Source organism: Melopsittacus undulatus, chromosome 1, assembly GCF_012275295.1.
Source record: "Melopsittacus undulatus isolate bMelUnd1 chromosome 1, bMelUnd1.mat.Z, whole genome shotgun sequence".
Classification (NCBI taxonomy): domain Eukaryota; kingdom Metazoa; phylum Chordata; class Aves; order Psittaciformes; family Psittaculidae; genus Melopsittacus; species Melopsittacus undulatus.
Window position 1 is genome coordinate 143,888,478 of NC_047527.1, and position 12,757 is coordinate 143,901,234.

The following is a 12,757-nucleotide window of genomic DNA, read 5'->3' on the forward strand; positions in this document are numbered from 1 at the left end:
TCTTTCCATTACTGTTTTCAACAGACAAAACCAACTTATCCAATAGTTTTGCTAGAACAGTGACTGACATCTAGATTTCTGTATATATATATAGACTCTGGTCTTTGTACAAAGTAGGCAAATGAAATCCATATAACAGGTCATACTTGGCTGTTAATTTTCCACAGCCTCAATTAGTTATTTACAGTGTTCAGGATGGAAGCACTGCAAAGCCAAGTGCTTTTTCGCTTCAAGCATCTAATACAGTTCCTTTATTGCAAAGTAAAAGCTTCAGGTTAGTACAAAGAAACAATGCTGGATTATCATTTGAACAGATATAATTGCTGCTTTCAGCAGCTTGAAGTCACTTTAATTCCTCTACTACTCCAATTTTATCTCTGATGGGAGGGGATGACTTTCTGAAACTTCTTTAGCTTTTCTTCAGCATTATTTACAATTGTGACTATAATCTAATGTATGACTTAGTAAGAGCATACCATCATACCCAAGGAGAACTGAGAATAAGTAGCTAATACAATCCACTTATGTGGGACAGACTGATGTGCAAAGGAAAAGGAATAATTGCCAATATGAGGGTTTGGAAAAGGCAGGATGAGAAGAATTGTGGAGATGCAGTGTAGGAGGGCATGGCAGCAGCAAGAGAAAAGGTGTTTTGATAAGGCTGAAAAATTCAGGTTGTTTTGTTTTTTTGTGTGTTTTCTTTTTTAATAGTGTTTTTGTTTGTTTGTTTGTTTTAATAAATTTGTTACAGTTTTATGTATTGAACTAGTAATAGGGACTTCAAAAAGCTTGAAAGATTAGGACTAGTAGCCAGATTTAGGCTGTGGCAGAGACCTGTGGGAAACAGCTGTGTGTAGGAAAGCTGAGGATAATAAAACTACTTCACTGTTACATCCTTTCTCTTCACCTCTACACACACAGCATCTGCTCAGATGCCAGTTCAGGGATGTCTCTTACCAAGCATTAGGAAGGCATGTATGCGGTAGTGATGCAGTAACAACTGAGAGGAGTGTAAAACCAGGGCTTGATCCTGTCACCCTCCTCTCCTTCACTGATACTTTGCAAAACTTTAGCTGTTACGACCACTAATGTTAATCTCTTAAATTCCACTTTTATGCCTTAACTGAAGGTAGATTGGCATAGGAATTGCCTGGTTGCAAATTGGGGCCTACATTGTTTCAGATAAAGGTTACAAAACCAAGAACAAGTCTGTGGAGCTGTCCTTACAAGTGACTTACATCCAGAGCCGTTCTGTTAGCAGAGGCGTTGGTGGCTGTGGTACCGATCCCCTCCCTCAATGTGATTTAATGATTCTTTTGAAATTGCTTTTCTAAAAGACACACATTATTTTTTGGTCAGTATCCACCTGCTTTGAAGCAGCCTGTGCTTGGTAAATGCCACCTTGGAAACACTGCATCTGCAGCTGTCTGAAGCACAAGTAAGGCTAGGGGTATAAAGTATATATTTTAGCCCCCCTTTTGTGCTTTCATCTGGTAAATGTTTCCGCTTCAGGCTAGAGAAAGAGAAGAACTACTATTATTTGATTAAGTTTTAGTAAAATAATACATTATTATGTGTTATTCTTCACAAACAATCTGATAAGAATGGGTTTCATATGTAAGCTCACATTGGCATCTGGGGTGTGAATTTGTGCCACTAAATCACTTTATGCTGTAGTCCCGTTTCAGTGCCACTGTGCTCAGGGATAGCTGCGGCTGCTATCATAGAGCAAATGCCAGCTAGGGACAGCCAAAATTTGGGTCTTTTGCTCAAGGGTGGCATATACAAGATGTGTAATTGCAATCATATCATGCAATACAGTGGGGAATGAGCCATGAAATATACAGCAAATTTTCTAGTGAGGGTTATTCTTTACCATTGGTAACCTCCAGTTTTACCACTCTGTCCAGTGACATCAGCTTCCTTCATTCTGGCACTGTAAAATTTGGCTCCCAGAATTGTAACTAGAACACTTCCCCTACAACTTCTCAGTTATGAACAAGCTTAGCCACATGTATAATCCTTTTAAATTGAGAGGGAAGATGGAAAAGGTGCAGAGGACACCAGCTGCCCCTTAATTACACAAGGGCATTTATTTACAGTGCCTGTGGTGGAAATCAAGCAGCACCTTTACACAGGGAGGTGCAAGGCAGCCACTGCCCCTGAGGTCTGAGGAGCAGGGCCTGCCCCACATCCCCTACATGGGGTAGGCTGGCATGGCAGCTGAGAACAGCTGGGTCTAGGCCAACAGGACAGGACAGGACAGGGGCTATGTAGGATCAGGGCTGTGGGGAGCTGGAGGTCAGCACAGCTGAGGCATTGCTGGGCTCAATGGCACTGTGGGCGGGGTGTGAAGGCCACAGGTGTGGCTGTTCACGGCAGTCAAGGCTGGGTTTTTCCCAGAGGAGAACCTGTCCTCCTGTTCTATGAAGAAAGAGTTGTGTGAGGCAGCACGTCTGCTTTCAGGCTCTTTTAAACTTAAAATCTGGATTCATATTAAACCTGGATTTAAGATTAGTTTGGTGTGTGGGGAGAAGTCTCCATAGGATGAGGGCAGAAGGGCTAAGGGAGCAGAAGAGGGGCCTAAATGTCCTTGGCATGTGAATGTCTTCAGAAGGGATGAAGTATCATCTCCAGTTCTGGGACCTACAAGTATGCAGATAGAGGCTTGATTTCAGTGCCATGTCTTGAAGGTGCTCCACCCTCCTGCTGATCATGGTACAGCTCATGTAAGTATAACTGTAGATGTGGTGGTGGGTGCTGCTTATGTACTTCTGGGTTAATGCCGATATTGTTGAGTGTGGGCTGTCTCAGCATGCATGAGATACCTAGCAAAGATCCTGTTGATTGTAAGAGGGTCATGTTTGTACTATATGTTAATCTGAAATCTTGTGTTGGAATCATTTAAAAACTAGGTAAGTGCAAAGGAAGGGGTGCTGCTGTGTTTTAGCCAAGGGCATCCATCTTGTCATGACCCGCTGCTGAGGCTTAGGTCTTAAAATGGCACAGGAATAGATTTAGGTAGAGAATGTCCTGGGAAGTTACAAATAAAAATAAGGAACTGATAAGAGAACTTATTTGTTCAAACTTTATGAAACATTGGTCACTTTTCTTGATGTTCTGTATTCAGCATGGTGAATTTGTTTCCTAGCTGAAATGAGTGATTAATGAACCTTTTGATTGGTCTCAAATGTGAGGTAAAATGAGTGGAATTTTTTTTGCAGCTTTCTTCAAAGCTGAAAGGCAGTCAAAGCAGTTTAAGCATTAATGGTTATAGAATTGCTGAATCTTAATTTTGCAAGGGAGGGTTTGCACTAGATGCATGAGGAATGCTGGAGGAAATTAGGAAGTTGGATTGGTCTTTGTTACATTGGGAAAAGCTAGTAACATGTGGTGTGTAGGCAATCTGTGAGCAGCTGCAGGCTTGCAAACAGTTGTTGATCAAGAAATATTTGGGAAACCATTGTTAAAGGATGATAATTTTTTTGAGATGCTTCCTAAATCAGAATTATGAAGCACAGATTGGAGAGATGCATGATAAAAATGTAGCCCGTGCTCCACTACATAGTTCCAGCTTGGAAAAAGTGCTTGGCTTCCTTTTCTGGTTTTGGTAGTGTCTGACTTTGCCATGGATTATTGTTTAAAGGCTGGGGGGGAACACAAACAAACCAAAACCGGAAACTAAGCCGCAAAAAAAAGTTTCAAGACTGAATTTTTGGGAGCTTATTTTTTTTAATGGGTGGAAATCTTTTTCTTCAAAGGGGGAAGATGTACCAGGGATGAAAAAGTAGAACGTTAATGGAGAGCTTTGAAAGCTGTTTTTAAGAAGAACAAAGAAATAGTTATTTGCCATTGCATACAAGGGTATGGGTTTCATCCTTCTCTTTTTTAATACTGGGTTCTTTTTCACGGCATTCTGATGAAGGTATTGACATTTAAGCAGCAAAGATGAAAAATCAAAGGCTTACAGGTGCGTCCTCATACCTCAACTCTCCTACCACCACTTGCAAAGTTGCTGTTAAGCTAAACCAGAGCAACAGTCAGGCAAAACCTGAATTATTCTGAGAATCTGTCCTTTGCTGTGCTGCATCAAGCATTGCGTTACAGTATTACAATCTTTCTTCCCAACAGAAAGTGTTTGGCTTACTACGATTAGCATTCACTATGACTGCTTTTTTGCTCTCTACTTGTAGAGGACTTCTACTTCAAAGGGCTTTTATTCTTGGATAATATTATGTCAGTGCATCTGCAGCTTTCTTATAGAATCTCTCTTTAGTGTACTTATATATTCTGAAGTGTTTTAGAAATGCAACATTCTTCTGCTTCTGAGCCCCTCAGCTACCTGTAAGATGAAATGGAAAATTCTGTGGTTGAGTCCAGTGATTTTCCATGGTAGTGTGTCTAGGGAAGTAGAGAATTTGTTACCAGTGGAATTTAAAGGAATGCACCAATTCCAGTGTGGAGACGGGGCAGGTTATCAGCAGTGCCCTATGGGAGGTTTCCATTGCCCTCTGATAGGCCAAAAGGGGGGAAAAAAGCAGTTCTCTAGTTGCACTTGTGCTGGCTGTGTTGGACCATGTTTATCACTTAGAGAACGCATCACAGATGTTAATGTGTGCTTAGGCACATGGGGTAATATTAGGGTTTGAAACACCTATTCCTCTCCTTACCTTTGTGTTTCCAGCAGGTGCATTTTCCAGTTTGGGAGATTCTTCCCTCAGGTTCTTTGCCAGTATTGCAGCTCCACTTTGGATGGGCACAGCATCAGTAGATGGAGATCAGGTGTACTGGGCTCACTGCATATTCCTTCTTTCTGTAGTTCACAGTAGGTGTTCATTAATTTTGAAGTTGCTGTTTCCTAGCGAAATCTGATAAAATAACCCACTTTGTTCTGGTACCAAAGAAAAAAAGATGCAGAGTATAGAATAGCATGCAAATTTATTCCTTTTGACTTTATTACAGAACCTTGTTCAAAACTCGTGGTGTACACATGGACACATTCTGATATTGTTGCAAACATGCTCTTATCAATATTGCTAACAGACCTCCATCATGAGCACAGTCAGACCAAATGTAAATACTAATTAAGGCCTAATCTAAAAATCTGAGTTTGTGGCAAGATTCAGTGTTCTTTAGGTATGTCCCAAGATAATAAATTAATCACTGTTTTAGCAGAGTTCTGCCTCTGTAATTGAGAAAATAACCTTGTTAAAGAGGAACAGTTTTGTTTACCTGAGCCTTCCCATGTTCCGAAGCTCTGCTGTTCTTACCTTTGTGGAAGTAACATGTGATATCTTAATAAGTATGCATGGACTGCAGAGAAGCAATAGCAGAAAACACTACCTTGCTGAATGAAGAATGCCACTTTTATAAATAAAACACGGTGTTTATCCAATGACTGTATTGTCAACCTACAAACTCTATTAAGCTTGGTTAAAAAATCTGTGGAAAAAAGGGTGAAAAACACAGCTTCAGTGGAGTCAACAAGGATTTAATCATTAACCACCTAGAGAATGTGTGGTAGTTAGAGGTGTAGAATGTCTATGCTGGGGACAGAACAATTCCAAATCTGTTTTTAAGCATCTTGGTGAACAGAGGTTATGGAGAAATTCCTGTCTTCCAAAAGCCATGTCCTGACTAATAGCTGATGTACCATGAAGAAAAACCTGCTCCAAGACCTGAAGGTATGCTCATTCTGAGTGGTCTAAAGAATCCCATCTTCCAAGGATGAATCTGTATGCTGCTCCATTTTGCTCTGTGGCAGTACCTACATTTTAATGCAACCATTCACTGACTGAGCAGTGACAAAACATTGTTTGTCTTATTCAACCTCATATAAGATGCTGGCTAAGATGTATTCATATAAGCCTCTAGACACACATGGATTTCAGGATGCTTACAGTCCTTGCTGAAGTTTAACACAATTAGGGCTTAATGTGGCGATTCAGTTCCTCTGAAGAGAAAAATACTTATTTTTCAAGCTCTGAGAAGGGGAAAAAATCAAAACGTGCTTAAATCTGAAGTTAGTAATTTTTGTCTGATGAAAAGATTGTTGCTGCACAAACAGGAATTAGCACTTGCCCCATTTTTTAGGAATTAATGATTTACCTGAAAGGGTTTGAAATGGTCGCAACTATTTCCTGAATTTAAATCATTACAATTATCTCATAAATGAGAGACTTAATTTCAAAAGTCAAAGATTTGGAGTCCCAATAGAAAACTGCAATGTGTTTCTGGTAACTGGAGGGATGTCGCACTTTGTACAGTTCTATATTTTAATGGAAGAATTGCCTGGCACACCTCCAACTACGTAATTTAGGGAAACTGTTGAAGAATTTTCAATTTTCCAGTTGTACTTGCATGTTTTATGAATCTTGGAATTGTCAGTCAGTAACTTTCTTCCTCCAACCTATAATTATGGTTAGACTTCTTAAAATGCGTGTCTGTGTCTTCTGATGGTTAATTTCTCATATGGCATTTGTCTGCTTTGATTTAGGCATCTTAAAAATTATATGTCAGTGTCAGAGCCAGTCATTCAAAAGAAAACAGAAATTAGAAACATAGACTAGAATCACAGAATGGTTTGGGTTGGAAGGACCTTGGAGATCATCCAGTTTCAACCCCCTGCCCCGGGCATTTACGCTTTCTAGTAGATCAGATTTCTCCAAGCCCTATCCAACGTGTCAAAGTTGTGCCTGTGTAAGTGACCCCATGTGGAAGCATGCCTCTGACCCAGGTACCGCAGGAGCAGGTGTTGTTTCTGTTGTGGAGCAACATGATTTGCCATCTTCTTCCTCCCTTCATTCACACTGGTGCTGGCTTATCCTCTCCATCTTCTTAGGATGTAATGGGAATTTTCAACAACAAAAAGTGTGTCTGTTACAGATTTGTTTTGCATGTTGTTTCTAATTGTCAAAAATTTAAGGTCCAGCTTGCATCTGGTAGGAAGCAGATGAGTTGTAACTGAGAATTGGTGGGTCTGGTTTGTGAAGATGAAGTTAATTCCTGTGCAGAAGAGCCATCTCATAAATTGACTACCTGTATGTGTCGCTTGGATGGGCTAGTTGGGAGATTGCAGTCCAGGTAGACATTGCAGTTATTCTTCCATACAAGACAGTTAAATTCCATGCCTTTCATAGTGAGGGGATGTGGTTTGAGCCTGGTATTTAGCAGGTTGTTGAAGTAAATACATGCATGTTTAACTGTTAGGTGATGGTGAATACAATTTCTCAGTGATTTTTTTTTTATAGTATTAACCCTGCATAGTTGTTTCCTGAAGGTATTGAAACCTTAGCAAAACCCCATACAAGCAAGAGGTTCAGTTTTTGTCTATTGCCTACACATTATGTTATAGGCCTAAAATATGGTTGCTGTGAAGATGAACCCAAAAAAAACAAGAGACTCCCTCTGCCCTAAGCCCAAGCAACTCAGTGCAATATAAGAGGAAATGCTGACATATAAAACCTCTCTTACTCTGGGGCAGCATTAATTGAAACCTCAGATGTCAGTATGACACAATTACCAAACATTGCCATATTACGAGCTATGCTGTCAAGTGAGACTCATCCGTAGGGAACTCCCTCCCCAAAAGTCCTTAACTTCATGGGGATGGATAAATACATTTTTTGTCTCCTGTCTCATGTCAGGAACCTCTTGAAGTGTGTATGGCAGCTTGACAATGTGTTTCTTGCAGATGAATCTCTTTGTCTCATATTTAGAGAAGAAAAAAGCAAACTTTGGCTGTGTTTTTTCCCTCACTAATTTTGTGAACTGGTGACCTGCAGAGCACTGTGCAGTGGGATGTATGGTTGATGCCCTGAGTCAGCCTCAGGGGCTTGGAGTATGGGGTCCTATAGTGCAGGAGCAAACCTAGGGACAGTGGTAGGGGGTAGGAAGGGGTTGCTTGGGTGTACTTTGAGAAGCTCTTTGGAAGTGGATCCTGGAGGTACTGTTGAAGGAAGTGAAATGAGGTTTCTTGGATTATTGTGGAAGAAAAGGAAGGATAGGAATGAATGCTGCAGGATGGGGGAGGTCCACCAGCCCTTGCTGTAGTTATGTGGCTGCTGCAGGAGGCCTGTGTAGTGCCAGGCTGGCACCCTTTGTGCCTGGCACAGCCAGCTCTGGTGCTGCCAGGGTGCTTATGCTGGGAATGCATCTCCATGCTGGTGGGCTTCTTGCTGTGACCCCTTACTGTTCCACCCATCATCTCTTCTACTGTGATTGTGTTAAACAAAAAGAAAAGCCTTCTACCTATTCCACTGTTTGCTTTCACTAAGCTGCTCTCGAGGAGAGCAAAGTGTCCAGCTTCTGTAGTTCCTGCTAATACCGTGTTTGAGGCCAAACTGCAGCATGATAATGCACATTGTAGAGCTCATTCTTTATTGATTGCTAGCTTGTGTTTTTGTCTGGATATGAACTAGAAGTTGTTTATCTGTTTGGGTGTGAAGAATTACAAAGTCATGCTTGTAGGCACAGCACAAATAATGATGCTATAACTGTTTGCAAACTGAAGATCTGCAGTGGGGTTAATTGCATTATTGCTATGGAGTGGTGTGTACACAGCTCATGGCATGGGTCTAGGGAACTCCATCCTGGTTGATGTATTGAACTAGTGTCTATGCAACTTATGGTAAATAGTTTGTGTGTGCTGTAGAACACTTGAATAGCTATCTAAGCCTCATGTCAATAAAGGGGAGAAGAAGCTTTATTTTTGTTCCCTGCTCCATTTCCTATTTCTTAACATATAAAAATATAAATGTGGATTAACTGAATCCCAATAATATTCTGACTGTTGCATGCTATTAATCTCCAAATATGCTTTTCTTCTGGGATTCTTCTATGCTTAACTGAAAAGCACAGTGGCATAAACTGGGCCTTCTCTCTAATTCCCCTTGCACTGTTTCTTTCCACCCTTTCTCACACTACTGCAGTAAGTTCAAACTAAGTCACTTACCTCCATAAACTGGTGGTTGGATAAAGCAGCAGAACAGCATGGCATCTCCAGTAAGTGGCTTCAAATCACATTTTACATCATGAACACTGTTAAAGAGCTGCACCATAATAAACTTAGGGGTACTGTAGAAAGTCTTTATTAATGTGGCACTTAAACAACTGAAAGCTGTTAAGATCTTTATAACATGCAGAAAAAAAACGTTCTGTGCAGTAGCATATTAAGTGGGACTGGTGTCTGAAGTACTCTCCCACTATGCACCAGTTCAAAGGGAAAGGGTTTATTTGAAAGATGATGGTCCCCATAAGGTGGGCTGGAGCAGAGATGCCTGCAGATAGTGCAGACTGGGTTCAGGTGAAATGATTAAAGGAGAATGCTCAAAACTTATTTCCTGGTGAACTTTTTCTCCCCATGCATGCTAATTAAACTGATTACTGAGAGAAAAAATGTTTTTAACACGATTTCCATCCCACCCTGACAAAAAAAAAAGTCAGGGTCTTCTTTCTTGTCACATCTGTAGAGCAGAATGTTCCTAAGTGCACTGAGTGGTGGTTCTGCTCATGCCACGTGGTCTCCCTACCATATCTGCTCTTTTTCGGAGAAAGAATTAGGATGGTTCTCCATCTTTGTTTCCAGCAGAAAAGACTCAAGGTGAGAGAAAGAACAAATCCTGTAAGGCAATTCTGTCACTCACCTCATCTTCATAATCTTTCTTTAGCTTCCTCTGCCTTCTAACCCTGGTATTGATTGTGTCATAGGCTACAGCAGACCAAGGCAGGGGGCTGAAAACCTTTCCGAACAGCAGTTGCCAGTCTGCCTGTTGCAGCTTGAAGAAGAAAAGCATGCTGTGAAAACAATCAGTGCATTTGCTTTAGATCTAAGTGATTCCAACTAGGTCGATGCTTCATGCTGATGTGTTGAAAACATTTAAAAAATTTCTCAGAGTTTGATTTCAACTGAAACATTTCGGCATGTGTCTGAGTCTCTGAAGTTGTTATTTCTCACTAATGTAGCAGACAACTGTTTGGGGTTTTTTTTTTTCCACCCTAACACAAAGCAGTAGGAAAAATGGGCCTATTGTCTAGATAGGTTTGTTTTGAATGTCCTTATGGAGGGGGGAGGCTTGGGGTTTTTAGAAGCTGAGGCTCTTGCAAATTGGTTTTAAAGGAGTAGTTTATTCCATGAAGGGGAAGAGAGGTAATCACAGTTTTATGGAATGTGAATGAGAGTATAGCTTTACTAAAACTGCTGTTGTTCCTTGTATTTGAATTTTCATTCAAAAGCACTAGATCATTCATAAATACATGAAGGCTATTCTGTTTTCTTTAAAGCATGTGATGCTTTTTTGTAATGTGTTTGTACTCAACATAATTGGTCTGATTCTCTATTTGGGATCACAGACCAAATGCAGCATTGCAAAAGGAAGCCATCCTCATCCAAATTAACATTTATTCAGTTTCCAGGGGTGGCTGGAACCCAGGACAGCTTTTTTCTATGGCAGCTGGTAGCACAATTGGTTTCTGAACTGCTTGGAAAAGACCACAGTAAAACAAAATTTGCTCTTCTTCCTATTTGGCTTGATTGGCACAAGCTCTGCAGCCACTAGAGTCTATAGGAAGCTAAGCTGGACAAACCTCACAGGGTAGATGTCCTAGTTTGGAGCTGGCTGTTCAATGGTCTTCATGGGAGCTGGTTGGTAGGACTTTATCTCTGATTCTGTTCCACTGCACTTTGGTGTGTACTCCTTTAGTTTCATGTGCCCTTCTCAATAACAAGTGCTTATCCGAGCCTGTTGTTCTCTTCGGGGTACCTTTTTAATTATACACCATATAAATATATATTAAATATATGTTGGAATTTCTCTTCCCCCAAGGAAGTGAAGTCACCCATGTGTTGTTGCCATCTTTGCTGCTTGCTTCAAATAACACAAGGAACATTCTTGTGCGGTTCCAACAGGAAATAGCGAACAAATACTTGCCTTGAGGTATTTCATTGAGTTTCAGGATACCAGCAGATAGAGATGTTCCAGGAAGAAAAAATTGTTGGAAGAAAATAATAATAATAAAAAAACACCTTTAAAAGCTATATTTATCCGTGGAGAGGAATTTCCCTCCTCCCTGAACTAAGCCTTTGCAAATGCATTGTATGGTATATGTGGCACTAATGGATTTCATACTTTAGCATTTATTTCATCAAATATCATGCAGTGAACAGTAATTGTCATTTAAGCAGCTGTAGTTTGCAACTGTGTAAGTCGTAGACATTAAAGCCAGATAAGCCACTGCAGAGAGGTATGGAAGAAATTCTGTAGTCTCAGTAACATTATTTAATTGATTTTAAAAATGAGCTCCATGGGGATGCTGCAGAAGTGCAAGTTATAATCTGAATGTGTTATTGGGAGTCCTGTTTATAAAGAATGTGTATATTTAATTTGCTTACTCAAGGCAGTACCTTAGGTACTTGATTCTTCTATTTTATTTTTTTCCCCAAAGCAGTGAGTAGAGTCTAGATAAGAAGAAACTTCAACATCATTTAAGAAGCTTATGCCTGGTAGGATTTAGCTAGCTCAAACTCTTCTGCCATGAGCCAGTATGGCTGTTGAGTAATGATGCGAACTTCCATTCAAAAAATAGGTTCTCCTCCTATGGGAGAACTGGGAATGGTACCACTGGATTCCACAGGGCTATATATGTGAAAGCACAGAAGAGAGAAGGGTTGTTTCAGTGATGAGTCCTCAGCAGTCCAAATGAATTGGCTTCTACTAGTGTGGATTTATATTTTTAAGTTGTGGTTGTTTAGACCACATTGGAAGCAGTTGGGAATTTGTTCCAGGGTCTGTTTGCAAATGTAAGGCCTGTTTAAGCAGAAGCTATTGATGCTGAAGTGCTGAGGTCCTCCGCTGAATTCAGAGGACATGAATTAGCATGTGCTTGTGTTAGTCTCTTTGGTGGACTACTGAGGAAATAAATAAGGGTGACTTTAGAATCACTTTATGTATTCTGCTGTCCTTCTGCCTCTTATGAAGACTTCAAACCTCTTCCAGTGTAACCTTTCCACCTTCCATGAATTGTAAACAAAAGCATGTTTCAGAATTGCTACCCCAAAAGGAATTCAAGCTGAAATCCTGGTGCTTCCCATGTGCATGCTGACCTTCACCCTACTTTTCTTGATGCATTTTTTTAAGCCTAGGGTTTACACAGCATTAGCCATAATTGGAATTGACACTGGAAAACCACAGAAGGCAATTCACTTAATCTGAGTTTGTTGTGAAACTGAAAACAGAGTTCTGCTTGAATTCTCTGTAGATTTCCTGGCAGGAAGCATCTTGGCATTTTCAGGTGAAATTTGTTCAGAAGGACCTTAAATAAAGGGTCTTGCTTTGATCTGTCTCTTACAGAAGTCAGTGAAAGAGACTCCATTGATTATAATGAACACTAGGAAGCTGCCCCATTCAGAGCTACATGTAACTTCCACTTCTGGACAATTGCTTTTCCTCAATAGCAGTCCAAGGAGAGATTGATGTAACTACACAGGGAAGGAAGACAGTGGTGAGTAAGAGGGAGCTCATCCCAAAGAGCAGTGGAACAAGGAGGGAGTAGAACATGACTCCTATGCTTTGTTACCACTCGTGCTAAACTGGTGGGTCCAAATAAGTCAGCAGTGTACTGAATTAGAAGAAAGAAATAAAGGGAGACCAGACTTGTTAGGTACAGAATGAAGAGCCCTACAGCCAACCATGTAATATTTTTAACTTTGTCTTCAAATGCTGTTTGCGCTCAGATGCTTTTACTGCTATAAATAACGTGT

At 40.5% G+C, this 12,757-nt stretch overlaps 1 protein-coding gene across 1 annotated transcript in view; it reads left to right on the forward strand.

Moving 5' to 3' along the window:
- Window positions 1-12,757, forward strand: part of POU6F2 (POU class 6 homeobox 2) — a 297,021-nt gene that overhangs the window by 12,857 nt on the left and 271,407 nt on the right. The gene's annotated exons all lie outside the window — the stretch shown is intronic.